Here is a 14896-nt window from a genome sequence, read left to right as displayed (position 1 = left end):
TTGTTCTGCTTCACAGAACATCTACTGGATACCTGCCTTTTTAAACATGTATACTGCTTGTGTTAAATCGCCAGGACCTCATAACTTCTTCCTCTTCCAAGAGTTTTATATATGCACATCATTTTTAGCTATTGGATTTACAGTGATATTTCTTATGTGAAGTTTAATTTGACTCATCATTTGTCAACTGGGCCTTATTAGACATGCTGTGGACGTCAAAGAGCAGAGTAGGGATGGGATAGTATAAAATTTGCAAGGTATGATGACTGTTAAATAAAACACCGTGGTAACCTTAATATCACGGTATACAGTACATCATGCAAGTTATACAATAAGGCTTAAATGACGAAAGACTAATGTAAATCACTTAAATTACTGTAATTCACAAAAATAAAACCAACAAATCGCACTTCCTTTCATGGAATGATTTAAACATTTGGTATTTAGTATTTTAAAAGGTACGGTATTAGTACCGTAATGTACCTAAACCGCGGTAAACCGAAAAACTGGTATACCGGCCCATCCCTAGAGCAGAGACAGCTGCTAGAAGGAAGTGGTGCTTTTGGCATCTCAAAGTATGCTTTATTAATCGAGTAGGTCTATTTTTAAAGCAAATACCCTCCAGCAATGTAATTATAACAGAACATCTGCTCTGTATTGCACACCCTTTGTATTAACTACCATGTTGACCTCTTATAGCTATAATACAATTATAATTTTAAGAACATTACCAATTCACCAGCAACTCTGTTTATCTAAAATGTCTTCATTTAAAATGATGCAGTCATGCACTTTTCACACCAAGCACAGTCATTTTGCATTCCTACCCCTGCTGCCAGACCCTTTCAATTCACTAATGGTTCTACTTCATGATCTCGCTCTTTATATTTAATCTGTGGCATGCACAGCATCTTCCATGTTTCCGTGTGCTGCATTTGTTTAATATAATACTACATTCCTGCATCTGTCCACATCGTCCTTATCTTTGATTTACATACAATTAAATAAAATGGCCTGATTTGTCAAATTGGTGATACACCTCAATAGAAATCAGGGGATTCAAGAAAAGAAGAAGAGGTCAAAGGTCATATCCTAAGCCAATTCCAATATTGCATCAAGGAAAGCACATTAGGGACATCCCCTGCCAAAGACATACAGTACAGTACCTACTCTACATCAACAAGATATAAAATAGGTCATGGGTTCCCAAACTTATTTTGCTGTGTCCCCTTCAGAGATTATTCGTGTAAAATGAAAGCAGGCTCCACACAGACAGTAGCTTCGTGCTTGAATTCAGCAGTTTATTAGCACAGGACAAATAAACAAATAAGCAGCACACCAAAGCAAAACAAAATAATAAATACCTATGTCTCTGTATTCCAGTCTCCTTCTCACTGAGAGCCTCTGTCACGTGCACAACTTCACTCAGGCAGGCACTCCTATTTATCTTGTCACATTAAACCGCGCCCTCCACCCGCCTTCACCAATCTTGGGCATGCCATTTGGACCCCAATGTCTCGCCAGTATTCTATGTACAAACTCACATCCAGGATTGGTGAACCCAGACAGACTGGCAACCAACACCCCCCACCCGCGCTAGCTAGTGGCGTGGCACAGCAAAACATTATGTAACACAGAAACATAAAAGACAAACAAATGGGACAGTCAATAAGTCCTGCATTGAGCGTGCTGTAGGTTCTACCAGGATACAGTGCAGCTGGGACAGCGGCAAAGGTGCAACATTTAAATAAGCGACTAATCATTAATAAAGTTATAATATAGATTTTTAAGATGGATACACTTTATTACAACTATTATCACTATTGAGAATTCTATTAACATCAATACATAGTCACTTTCTCGTTCTTCATTCCATATTTAAATGAGAAAATCAGGACGGGTAATTGTTTCACTGCCAAACCATGTAAATTAAACTGATTTAATATTATTATTATTACAGTATTGTTATTACAGTATACCTTTTTGTTTATATCACGGTGTGGTTTTACTAGCAATAATGCCCTTAATGCTTTTAATCTATGATCATAAATTGAAATGTGTTTATGTTTGTGAAATAAAAGGTATACTGTATTAACAATACTACAATAATAATAGCAATAAAATCAGTTTAATTTACGGTGTTTTGTTGTGAAACAACTAAATGAGCTTTTAAATCCCACCCCAAGTCCTTACTTTCACATTTAAAAGCTAAATAAAGAATGAGAAAACAAGGGTGTAACATTTTAATAAGTGACTAGTCTTTACTAATGTTAATGCAATTACGAATAGTATTTGTAATGTTTGTCCAGCTTATTATAAAAGATTTATTTAATAAAATGTTGCACACTCGTTTGTCCGATTTCTACATTCTGCCTGCAGCAAAACCCGTATATTAAACTAATACAGTAACTAAGACCTCTCCCCCATATATAAAAGCAGGTGTATCTAAATATATATATATTTTTTATTTAAATTTGATTTGATTTTATTCATGAACAAAATCTATTTGATATTAAAACCCGCTGCTGCCGCACTTTCAAATGAAGGTGGGCTGGGTGATATTTTCCAGTGTTTGCAATGAATAACACTTCACACAGGAACTTGTTAATCCTTATGATTGCACAAAACCATGCAAACTATTCTACAGCAGTAAGGGAAGTCAACTGAGAACCAAACTGCTCTGTCATGTGATAGAAACACTGTTACAATTCCCCTTACCAACACCACTTTCACACACACCACTGAGCAGTCTCAGAGACGTTTCAAACGTTCTTTAAAATACTCATTCACACAGCACGACATTGCACACTTTATGCTGATATAATACCGTCATAACCCTTTCACACAGCCAAAGGGATCCTGTGCGCACAACTTTCAAACCTGTCAGTCAACAGATCGTTTTCATGGCAACGGAAACAAAACAAATAAATAAGCAGAATAATGTGGGTAATGTTATATATTATTATATATATATATATATATATATATATATATATATATATATATATATATATATATATATATAATCAATGTCTTATCTTTTAATGAATGGCACTGGTAAACTGTAGTGTACTGTAAACTTCCCTGTGCTCGCTTTGTCCTCTCTATTATATATGTATATATGTGGAAAATTGAAGTAAAAATATTTCAGTGGGGAAACATTATTAATATTATTTTCATTCAGCCATCTGATACCAACTGCAGTGAATTAAAAGTTGTAGGCTTGTCGAGTTCTACCTATTGTATATACTGTCAACAGCTTCAAAAAATTGCAGATGCGTTGTATATATTATATATTTTTTTTTAACAGCCTGTTGTGCCTGTTGCTTGCTTTGAGTTTCCTCTACATTCTCGAGAAGTCCCCTGATCGCATTAACTGATTTGCACAGGGTCTCTGCCCCCAGATTCTACTGCACAGTTCAAAGTGCCGCATCCGTTAGTAGCCGACACTCCTAGAATTGTAAAGTTAACAATTCCTTAACTTCTTCCGGTCTCCAATTACTACAGTACCTCGTTCTTGATCAGCCACTGTATATGGAAAGAAATGAAAGCGTGTAACAATCACGACAAAATTACCCAACACGTCTGTTATACATGCAGTTACGCGAGATGTTGACTTTCAATCCATGCCCACTATAGCGCTTCAGTGCCGCTGTTGTGTAATATTCTGCATCCCATCAAGTTCTGCATCCCCTGCTCATTGTACAATATGCAATCAGGTGGTCTGGTGATTCATCTTCCACACTTTCGCCATGGTTTGTTTTGTTGGAATCCCGAAGTTACCACTTTTTTCCTAATGTTAAGGTTAGGTGAAGGGTGAGGGTTTGTCTGCATTTGTAATGTTAAGGTTAGGTGAAGGGTGAGGGTTAGTCTATATTTGTAATGTTAAGGTTAGGTGAAGGGTGAGGGTTTGTCTGTATTTGTAATGTTAAGGTTAGGTGAAGGGTGAGGGTTTGTCTGTATTTGTAATGTTAAGGTTAGGTGAAGGGTGAGGGTTTGTCTGTATTTGTAATGTTAAGGTTAGGTGAAGGGTGAGGGTTTGTCTGTATTTGTAATGTTACGGTTAGGTGAAGGGTGAGGGTTTGTATTTGTAATGTTAAGGTTAGGTGAAGGGTGAGGGTTTGTCTGTATTTGTAATGTTAAGGTTAGGTGAAGGGTGAGGGTTTGTCTGTATTTGTAATGTTAAGGTTAGGTGAAGGGTGAGGGTTTGTCTATTTGTAATGTTAAGGTTAGGTGAAGGGTGAGGGTTTGTCTGTATTTGTAATGTTAAGGTTAGGTGAAGGGTGAGGGTTTGTCTGTATTTGTAATGTTAAGGTTAGGTGAAGGGTGAGGGTTTGTCTGTATTTGTAATGTTAAGGTTAGGTGAAGGGTGAGGGTTTGTCTGTATTTGTAATGTTACGGTTAGGTGAAGGGTGAGGGTTTGTCTGTATTTGTAATGTTAAGGTTAGGTGAAGGGTGAGGGTTTGTCTGTATTTGTAATGTTACGGTTAGGTGAAGGGTGAGGGTTTGTCTGTATTTGTAATGTTACGGTTAGGTGAAGGGTGAGGGTTTGTATTTGTAATGTTAAGGTTAGGTGAAGGGTGAGGGTTTGTCTGTATTTGTAATGTTAAGGTTAGGTGAAGGGTGAGGGTTTGTCTGTATTTGTAATGTTAAGGTTAGGTGAAGGGTGAGGGTTTGTCTGTATTTGTAATGTTACGGTTAGGTGAAGGGTGAGGGTTTGTCTGTATTTGTAATGTTACGGTTAGGTGAAGGGTGAGGGTTTGTCTGTATTTGTAATGTTACGGTTAGGTGAAGGGTGAGGGTTTGTATTTGTAATGTTAAGGTTAGGTGAAGGGTGAGGGTTAGTCTATATTTGTAATGTTAAGGTTAGGTGAAGGGTGAGGGTTTGTCTGTATTTGTAATGTTACGGTTAGGTGAAGGGTGAGGGTTTGTCTGTATTTGTAATGTTACGGTTAGGTGAAGGGTGAGGGTTTGTCTGTATTTGTAATGTTACGGTTAGGTGAAGGGTGAGGGTTTGTCTGTATTTGTAATGTTAAGGTTAGGTGAAGGGTGAGGGTTTGTCTGTATTTGTAATGTTAAGGTTAGGTGAAGGGTGAGGGTTTTTCTGTATTTGCATTATTACCGTACAGTGTTTTTTACTAATCAAAAACCACTTGATTACATATAGTACAATAAGCATAATTTCTGGGATGCAGAATATCACCCAACACTGGCATAGCATTTCACACAGGAGTTAAGACGCTGCAGTGCCGTCTCTGAACCACCTCGCGAGGTCGTTCAGAGACGGCATAAAATAGGACGGCTCTGTGACTATAAAGGCAACTCACACAGACCAAAACGCAGCATCAGTGCCGGTTCTGAGCCATCACAACTCATGTGTGTGTGTGAAAGGGGTATAGGAAGGACAAATAATTCTGTCATTTCCGAGACTAGAAACAGATGCCTTACAGAAACCTTTTCCCAAAACACAGGAGAATTCAAATGAAAACGGTTTTGTCATATTCTTAAGAAATATGATCCCACTGTACACACAGAGAGTAATAACAAAGGCTTAAAAGAAATAAAACCCACAGCTAACACGATTAACACTAACTCCTCACACATTGTGTAGCAATTAAAGTCTATGGTGCTGCCTTCAATTGCTCTAACTAACGCCTGCTACTGTGGGAGTAAGAGGATTTGCTACAGAACCCTTTATTTAAAGTCACGTCATCATCTACCCACCCACCACCAACACAGCTCATCATGCCAGACCTTGTACAAAGCAATTGTGTGCAATTGTGGCACATGCTTGATATTAGTCATGTACTTATATATATATCTACTGTTCTTAAAGCTAGATATGTATGGAATACGACTGGAAGAACAGTAAATATTAAAGCAGGGGAAATTCCTCAATATTAAATACAAGAAAAGCAGTATGGGGAATATCTCCTGTAATACAAGAGTAAAATGAGGTACTAAAAAGTGTACAGTGTACTGCTATTCACAATGCTGTAAGAGCAAAGAGCCATACTGCTTAGGATTCTTCACAACAACACAATGACACCAAAAAAATGTATGTAGTTATATTTCAAGCACATTTCAGAGTTTACTCCATTGCCCATTTGCACTTGTTAGTTACAATTTGAATTTAATTGGTATCAGGTCGGGGCTCTAATTGACCTATGCCAGTGTTCCCATAGTAAACATACAGTGAAAACAATCTCCTTGATTGAAACAAAGAAAAGACACTATGAAGACTGTTTAAATGATCTAAGCAGTGTGTAATGAACCCCATATTATATTAGTTGAACCTTTAAGTGTGTTTTATCTGCACCTTGCGTGTTCTAAACTCTGCTACATACAGTACAGTATTTACAGACATACATAGTAGATGGGGCTGACGCAGCTGAAAAGCCACTTCACATTATTTGAATCGAATGAAGACGGCTGTTTATTCCTTACACTTAGGACTCTCCAGACAAGCTGAAAGCAGCTCAATGTTAGGTAAAGGCAGATTAAGAGAACAATGACAACTCAATATTAGAACCACTCAGAATTAAACCCCAAAAATACTGCAGTACTTGTAACTCATAAAAAAAACAAATTATTCATTACAAGGGTTATTCATGACAAAATAAAACACATTACAATAAACAAATTTGTGCGTGCGATGCTTGTTTGCCCCTACCGGGGCGAGATGTGAAAATAGTGTCTTTAATCCCATGGGATAAAACTAGCCAACCCAGTCCTGGCAAAAATATTCCAGTCCTTGGTTTGGCACATGCCAAATGTGTGAGAGTGGACTACATTAGATGAAACAACTGGGCTTGATAAAGGTTAAAGCAGATTTAGTTAACCAATGGGGAATATCTAGTTATTCACATTGCGTTTTCGTTGTGGCTTTCCTGTTTTCTATGGCTCTCCAAAGTAATTTCCCATTCAGCGTGAGAGATCAAGGACATTACATGCTAGAGACCATCAGACATGAGAATGAGTAATGGGCAAGGACACATTGAAATTCTGAGAATTACCCTTCTACCTCTGTGTGTAGTGTTACTGTTACTTTAATTTGTTATACACATGGCACAGTTGCACTGCTTCTGTAGCTTTCTGCACATTAAAAACTGTAGGTCTACTGTCTGTTGAATTTCTCTGCTTTTTGACTGTGCTGTACTAGCCAAAGGCTACTATCATCCTTGGAATCTTTTCAAGCCTACTTAACCCTTAAATGGGACACTTCAGCAGAGCCATATGTGGGGCTCAAGGAGTTTAAATCATTTTGCCTGCAAATACATGAGCATTCAATTGTTTTGCTTGCTTCTGTCCAACAGCCAAGGGACTGGAATATGGTAGTGTAATGTCAAATTAATGCAAGCTACAGTGCTATTATGATATTGATACATCACCAGTGCCTGATGCTAAGATGACCCCTCAATTGTATCCTTTACCACAGGTGCAGACAAGCCTCCTTCAGTCACCCGTCAAAGCATCAATACTGCTTAACTTACTCCATTTCTGTTTCCAAGATGACAATAATACCACTTCTTTCTGAATTTTCCTTGCCATCACCGAAATTAGTGTGGGTACTGTAAACTGTAGAAGGTCACTGGTAGAATGCAGCACAAAGACATTCTCGCTAATGACCTGACAAGACTCATCAACGATAAGCTTGTATTATTTCTATCAAGTAAATAATGATGAAGGTCAGTGGGGGGTCAGCTGCCAACACTAGCTGTGAGAGAGATTCTGATGATCCTGGGGGTAATTGGATATTACATAAGAACAAAGTTTACAAACAAGAGAAGGCCATTCGGCCCATAGTAGCTTATTGATCCCAGAATCTCATCAAGCAGCTTCTTGAAGGATCCCAGGGTGTCAGCTTCAACAACATTAGTGAGGAGTTGGTTCCAGACTCCCACAATTCTCTGTGTAAAAAAGTGCCTCCTAATTTCTGTTCTGAATGCTCCTTTATCTAATCTCCATTTGTGACCTCTGGTCCTTGTTTCTTTTTTCAGGTCGAAAAAATCCCGAGTCGACATTGTCAATATCTTTTAGAATTTTGAAAGCTTGAATCAGATCACCGCATAGTCTTCTTTGTTCAAGACTGAATAAATTCTATTTTTTTAGTCTGTCTGCATATGACATGCCTTTTAAACCCGGGATAATTATGGTAGCTCTTCTTTGCACTCTTTCTAGAGCAGCAATAACCTTTATGTAGTGAGGTGACCAGAACTAAACACAATATTCTAGATAAGGTCTTACTAATGCATTGTAAAGTTTTAACATTACTTCCCTTGACTTAAATTCAACATTTTTCACTATATATCCAAGCATTTTGTAGGTCTTTTTAAAGCTTCCCCACATTGTCTAGATGAAGACATTTCTGAGTCAACATAAACTCTTAGATATTTTTCAGACTCCTTCTTCAATTTCAGTATCTCCCATATGGTATTTATAATGTACATTTATACTGCCTGCGTGCAGTACCTTACACTTTTCTCTATTAAATGTCATTTGCCATGTGTCTGCCCAGTTCTGAATGCTGTCTAGATCAGTTTGAATTACCTTTGCTGCTGCAACAGTGTTTGCCACTCCTCCTATTTTTGTCTGCAATCATCTGCAATTTTAAGTTTTCTTACTATACCACAATCTAAGTCATTAATGTAGATTAGGAAGAGCAGAGGGCCTAATACTGATCCCTGTGGTACACCACTGGTTTCCTCACTCCATTGAGTCTTCTCTAATCAGTACATTGAAGAAGGCAGAATGTGGATACATTCCATCAAAACAAATTCTAGCACATGCAAGGTTTATCCAACAAAACACCCTCAAGTTACATCTCTCAAATTTAAAAGGAAACTAAAAATGGCCTCCTTCCAAGCTCCATCTAAAATACATGCACTCTACCACTGTACTCGGCTCTTTCGGAGGCTGTGTTTAGTACAAATGTAGTGTAATAATCCTTGCAAAATGTATTATGCATATTGTGTATTGAACTTAAATCTGTTCATGGCCCCACAGGAACATGAACCTACTAACGTCCCTTATTTTATTTTATTTTTTAATAATGGTCTGATTCTCTCTTGCCTTGTTTTCAATAAATATAATTGAATTAACAGAAAATAAAAACCAAACTAAACCAACAACTAGCAAGCCCATATTCAGCTAATGTTTCAGTGGGTGCAGGGGCACAATACGGTTTTGCACTAGGGCCCTTCTTTCTCTTCTCTTCCTAACCAACAGGGTCTAGTTAAGGCAGTGAAGTTCTGTGAAACCCTATCTCAAACCAGTTGCCATGGATATAAACACTGGGTGTGTGAATGAGTATTGTTTCTGAATCATAAGAGCTGTGAAAAGTGATGCTGAAGGAAACCAATTCAAACTATTAATAAAAGGACAATGTCACTCTCTGCATAGGCTGTATTGACAGATCAAATGCTTTCCTGACTTCAGAACTGTGATGGGTCCATCATTTTTTTCCCCCTACACCGATAGCTGGCAATGATATAAACGAAAACTATAAATGTGCCCTAGTTTTGGAAACGCTGTATATTTAACTGAAACTCACCAATATACTGCAATTAAGTATGGGCTGGGAAAGTAAAAGTACAAATATAAGAATCAGGTTTCACTAGACAGGCAACAGTTATGCTATAAGTATTATGAATGAGCTACTTTGAATATGATCCAGCCTAGTAATCCATAACCAACGGTGACATTTCTGACTGTACAACTGTCACGTGGTCTTCTTAATATCAGATTGGACTGGCATACATTTCACAAACTACAATCAAATACAGTACAGTATATTGAATTGTGTCATAAATGCAAAACTAATTACAACTGTACATTGCGATGTATTGCACCATTTCAGGATACTGCATATAGTTTATCAACAGATGTAAAGTATTAAATCGTGATACACTCTTCAATCCCATAAGCAAGGAACGCCCTAATTCTAAAACCTTGCACTGTGCAAGACTACTCGGCATGTTTTTCATATAAGTCACACTCTTTAACACGCAGTACACTGGTCTGTAATATCGTTATGGTACCACCCTGCGCTTGAAAAAGTCAAATATCTGTCCAAACACCAAAACAATGTACACTGTACGTCAGTGTAGGCTGTAAACATTATAACACCTTGGTAACAGAGCAAGTTGAGCATACCTGAAATAGCAACACCCTCTCAATTATACAATGCATGACAAATATACTGTAACCCTCCTTCAAAAGTGTGTTACACACTAGGGAAAGTGAGCAAAATGAGGGTTGGTTGCACTTGATCAAGTTAAAAGTTATAATTTTCTGGCATGCAAAACAGCCAGAGGTGTGTCGGTATGTAGGTCTTGGGTTAGGTAACAGTTTACTCGCTTTGTTTTTTGCTCTTATGAAATTGCCTGGAATGGATACCTCCCTTAGTTATACATTAGGATTACGGTACAATAGAAAACAAAACCCCCATATCGATATGGGCAAAACAACTAAAAAAGAAAAACCATTACCTGTGCACAGGTGTCAGTCGTTTCCCTTGATTCCGGAGCCCACTCTCAGATATTGAACAGCGCAATTCACTGCTCGGAAAGACCCTTCTTTGGCTTATTTCACAACCAGAGACGAACAGGAAGCAAGCAGTTAAGAAACAGTTCAAAATACTCCAAAAGCAAAAATGCTGCACTCATTGCTTTAAAAAAATATCTTTGGAAATTATTAGATTTCAGCTGACAGAACTATCAAGAAGTTACCTACATCACAGCAACGCCTCTCAGAATGCAGAAGCAACGCTTGAAACTCGAAAAAGCTTATGAGAGGTTTAAGAATTGGGCGGGGATAATGTCTGAGTGACATATTTTGTGGCCATACTTCTCTCAAAACCAGATATACGTCGCATTTTTTTTATTTTTTATTTAAGTACCGTCTTTAAAGACAAGTCAACAACCTTTCCGTGACGTTGTAGTGTGAGAAATGCAGGTGGAGTTTTAGATGTGGTGAATGATAGATGGTTTGTATGTTAATTCAATAGGTTCCCATGTGTACAAGTAGCAGATGCTAAACACACAAAGATGTGAGCGGTAAGTCTCCCACACACTCACTCAGTGAGAGGCGCCAGTCGGGTTGATTTGAGAAGGAGGTGCACAGTAATTTGTTTGTATTTAGTAATTTACAAGTGTTTTTTTTTTTTTAACATAAACATATGCTACATTATTGATCGATGAACTTTAGGGAGAGCGTGTGTTTTCATTTGGAATACACACTAGTCCATGCAAACACCGTTATGCCGTGCATATGACGGACACAATGTCACCCATTTGATTTAATTCGACTGTATATGCCAACTGTACATATTTATATTTTTACAGAATGAATTTGCAGAGAACACATTAATGTTATTTCAGCGCAAAGATTTGTACACTTAAAATAAATTAACCACTATATGTGTGTGCGATTTGTCTTTAAACCGGACACCTCGTTATTTGTGACAACTTGTTTGCCAACATGTCTGGTTTATCGAGGGACTATTGAATAGCGTGTGTCAGATGATCGTCTCTATGGGGTGCCATGTGTAAAAAAAGCGTTAATATTTTAACGTCTTTTTTTCCAGATTTAACTTAAATCTTGTATTTTTTTCTCAGATGGAATTTAAATCTTGTATTTTTTTCCCAGATTTATAAATGTTGTGAAAATAAATACATTATTTTTAAAATGTGTACATTCAGATATAATTTATAAATCTTAAAATACTTAGCAAGTTTTCAACATTTAAATGCTAAATCTTTAATTTAAATTATATATATATATATATATATATATATATATATATATATATATATATTATTAAATATTTATTTTGAGAATTAAGATTTAGCTGTTCACAAATAAATCTGGATTTTGTGAACTTAAATATTTAACTAAATCTTAAATCTCTAAAAAAGATTTAACGTTTACATAACTGGCCACTTAAATCTCTTAACAAGGGTAGCAGTGTGGAGTAGTGGTTAGGGCTCTGGACTCCTGACCGGAGGGTCGTGGGTTCAATCCCAGGTAGGGGACACTGCTGCTGTACCCTTCAGCAAGGTACTTTACCTAGATTGCGCCAATAAATACATATATAACTGTATAAATGGGTGTGTTAAAAAAAGAAATGTAATTGTATGTAAAAATAATGTGATATATTGTAAGTTGCCCTGGATAAGGGTGTGCGCTAAGAAATAAATAATATTTAACTGTCCATCTAAATCTGGAGCTTGTATGCAAATGAGCTCGGTCAGCATTCTTAGTAGGGGCAGGCAAAATACCATATTACTTCAATTTGGCGCCGTTGCATTCATTTTAAATTGATCAAAATGACTGCGGCCCTTAAACGATTATACGAGGGCGGCCTTTATTAATAATACTATGCTTTACAAGTGCTGCAATATTTTATTACATGATTTAAGGCATTTTAGAAGCAGCGCCGTGTGATGTTCCATCTGCAGCAGTTTACTCTTGTGTGCTTGAATACAGTACATTTACTGACAGTTAACAAGGTGGGAGTTGGGATGTCAGGGGAGTACAGTACCCGCGAATCAGGAGTATGTATTGGTTGCTATGGGGCGGGACAAGAAGAGGAGAGAGAATTTGTAGTTTGAGTGTGATGCAGTTGTTTTTCTTGACGAAAAATATTACCACTGAATCACCGTGTAACAATTTTTTTTTTTTTTTGGTTCCTGGGTAGTAAGTGTTATTTCCTAATTGCTTAAGCCTCAAAAGTATAGAAAATGGCTATTATTCCCCACAAACTTTGCTTTTGTGACCAGGACAGTGATATTTTGAAATTGACCTATTTCCAATGAGAAAACGGGCGAATTTGTGTCTTTCCGTTCACATAAAGTCAGAAAAAAACAACATATGAATCCAAATTAACATGTATTTATACTAAAGTAATACAAAAATGACTACAAAAGATTTAGAAGTGAGTAGTTTTTCGAGATTTACGATTATACTGTAAATCACTTTCACAAATCAGCCCCCAAATGTAGTCTCCCATCATGTTCTCGTTATACTGTCCTTGGTAGCGGCGTTCAAAGTCCAGTATATCTTGGTGGAAGCGCTCGCCTTGCTCCTCCGAGTACGCTCCCATGTTCTCCTTGAATTTATCAAGATGAACATCAAGGATATGGACTTTGAGGGACATCCTACAGCCCATTGTGCCGTAGTTCTTCACCAGAGTCTCAACCAGCTCCACATAGTTTTCGGCCTTGTGATTGCCCAGGAAGCCCCGAACCACTGCGACAAAGCTGTTCCAAGCCGCTTTCTCCTTACTAGTGAGCTTCTTGGGGAATTCATTGCACTCCAGGATCTTCTTTATCTGTGGTCCGACGAAGACACCGGCTTTGACCTTTGCCTCAGACAGCTTAGGGAAGAAGTCTTGAAGGTACTTGAAGGCTGCCGACTCCTTATCTAGAGCTCTGACAAATTGTTTCATAAGGCCCAATTTGATGTGCAGTGGTGGCATCAGCACCTTCCGGGGGTCCCAGCCGTACTCATCATACTTCAAGGCGTCCAGCAAGGTCTTGATGCTGTTGTAATCCTCTCTGAGGTGCACCGAGTGAGCCAGGGGAAGAGACAGGTACTTGTTACCATTATGGAGAAGCACGGCTTTGAGGCTCCTGGATGAGCTGTCAATGAAGGACAGTATAACGAGAACATGATGGGAGACTACATTTGGGGGCTGATTCGTGAAAGTGATTTACAGTATAATCGTAAATCTCGCAAAACTACTCACTTCTAAATCTTTTGTAGTCATTTTTGTATTACTTTAGTATAAATACATGTTAATTTGGATTCATATGTTGTTTTTTTCTGACTTTATGTGAACGAAAAGACACAAATTCGCCCGTTTTCTCATTGGAAATAGGTCAATTTCAAAATATCACTGTCCTGGTCACAAAAGCAAAGTTTGTGGGGAATAATAGCCATTTTCTGTATTTTTGAGGCATAAGCAATTAGGAAATAACACTTACTACCCAGGAACAAAAATTGTGTTACATAATGATATCGGTTTGAGTAAAATTCCAATTGAATACAAAAACAAAACAACTAAACCCCCTACAAGAAGATATCTTCAGCCAGCTTTCTGATAGCGCTTAGAGTGACCGGCGAAAGCTCTAAGTTCCTCTGAGTTTAAGTTTTCACCATCCAAGCTGAGGACGAGAAAATTTGCTTACTAAGGTGTGTACATTAGTTTGTATTACATGCTGGATTGAGGCTGCAGTCTCTTTGGGGGCGTCACATGTACATAGTCAGAGTTGTACTTTTCTTTATTTATTTTTTGAGCAGGGGTAGAAAAAAATACCTTTACAACTAATAACACGGCTACCTGTCATTTGTGGGAAGAAAAATAATTAAAACACATACAAATTAAGACAAAACCACAAAGAGCAAGGTAATTGAAGAAACTGCCACTGAGATGAACATGTCAGGTGAGGTTTTGATGTTTAGATGTTGAGAAGCCCAGGCTGGACAGACCTACCGGTCAATCTCTATTAGAAAATACATTTTGAAATTACATTTAAAAAAGGCATAGTCCATCCCTCGCTAAACCAGACATGTCAAGAGTCAGATAGGTTGTGCAAAAAAGGAGGTGTCCGGTTTAAAAAAAAACACATAAGTGCTAAATTTATTTGAAATAAATAGATAGTTGCCGTGAAAAATAACATTGTGTTTCCTCAGAGTTGGCCTTAGTACATAAACGCAAATAAATATCTACAGCTATAGCGCACTTTCTTTATACTTTAGGCTACCGGTAACAAAAAATACATTGTGATGCTTTGTTCACATTACTGTAGAATGTGAAAAAATGATGATTTAAAATTTAAACAAAATAGTTTTAGCGCACTTTTTTTTTTTTTTTTTTTTACCATAGTCCTAC

The 14896-nt window shown here is 37.5% G+C and overlaps 1 protein-coding gene across 4 annotated transcripts in view; it reads right to left on the bottom strand.

Annotated features, from left to right (window-relative positions):
* Positions 1 to 10796, bottom strand: part of LOC117435539 (oxysterol-binding protein-related protein 3-like) — a 64583-nt gene extending 53787 nt beyond the window's left edge. For 3 of the 4 annotated variants that reach the window (XM_059011405.1, XM_059011411.1, XM_059011430.1), the window contains exon 1: positions 10491 to 10796. The gene's annotated coding sequence lies outside the window, so the exon portion shown is untranslated. The remainder of the gene's footprint in view (positions 1 to 10490) is intronic. The other variant, XM_034058816.3, reaches the window with a different exon arrangement.
* Between the last annotated feature and the right edge of the window lie 4100 nt (positions 10797 to 14896).

This window comes from Acipenser ruthenus, chromosome 3 (genome assembly GCF_902713425.1).
Source record: "Acipenser ruthenus chromosome 3, fAciRut3.2 maternal haplotype, whole genome shotgun sequence".
NCBI lineage: Eukaryota > Metazoa > Chordata > Actinopteri > Acipenseriformes > Acipenseridae > Acipenser > Acipenser ruthenus.
Note: the sequence above shows the minus strand (reverse complement) of the source record. Positions and strands in the feature narration are given on the sequence as shown.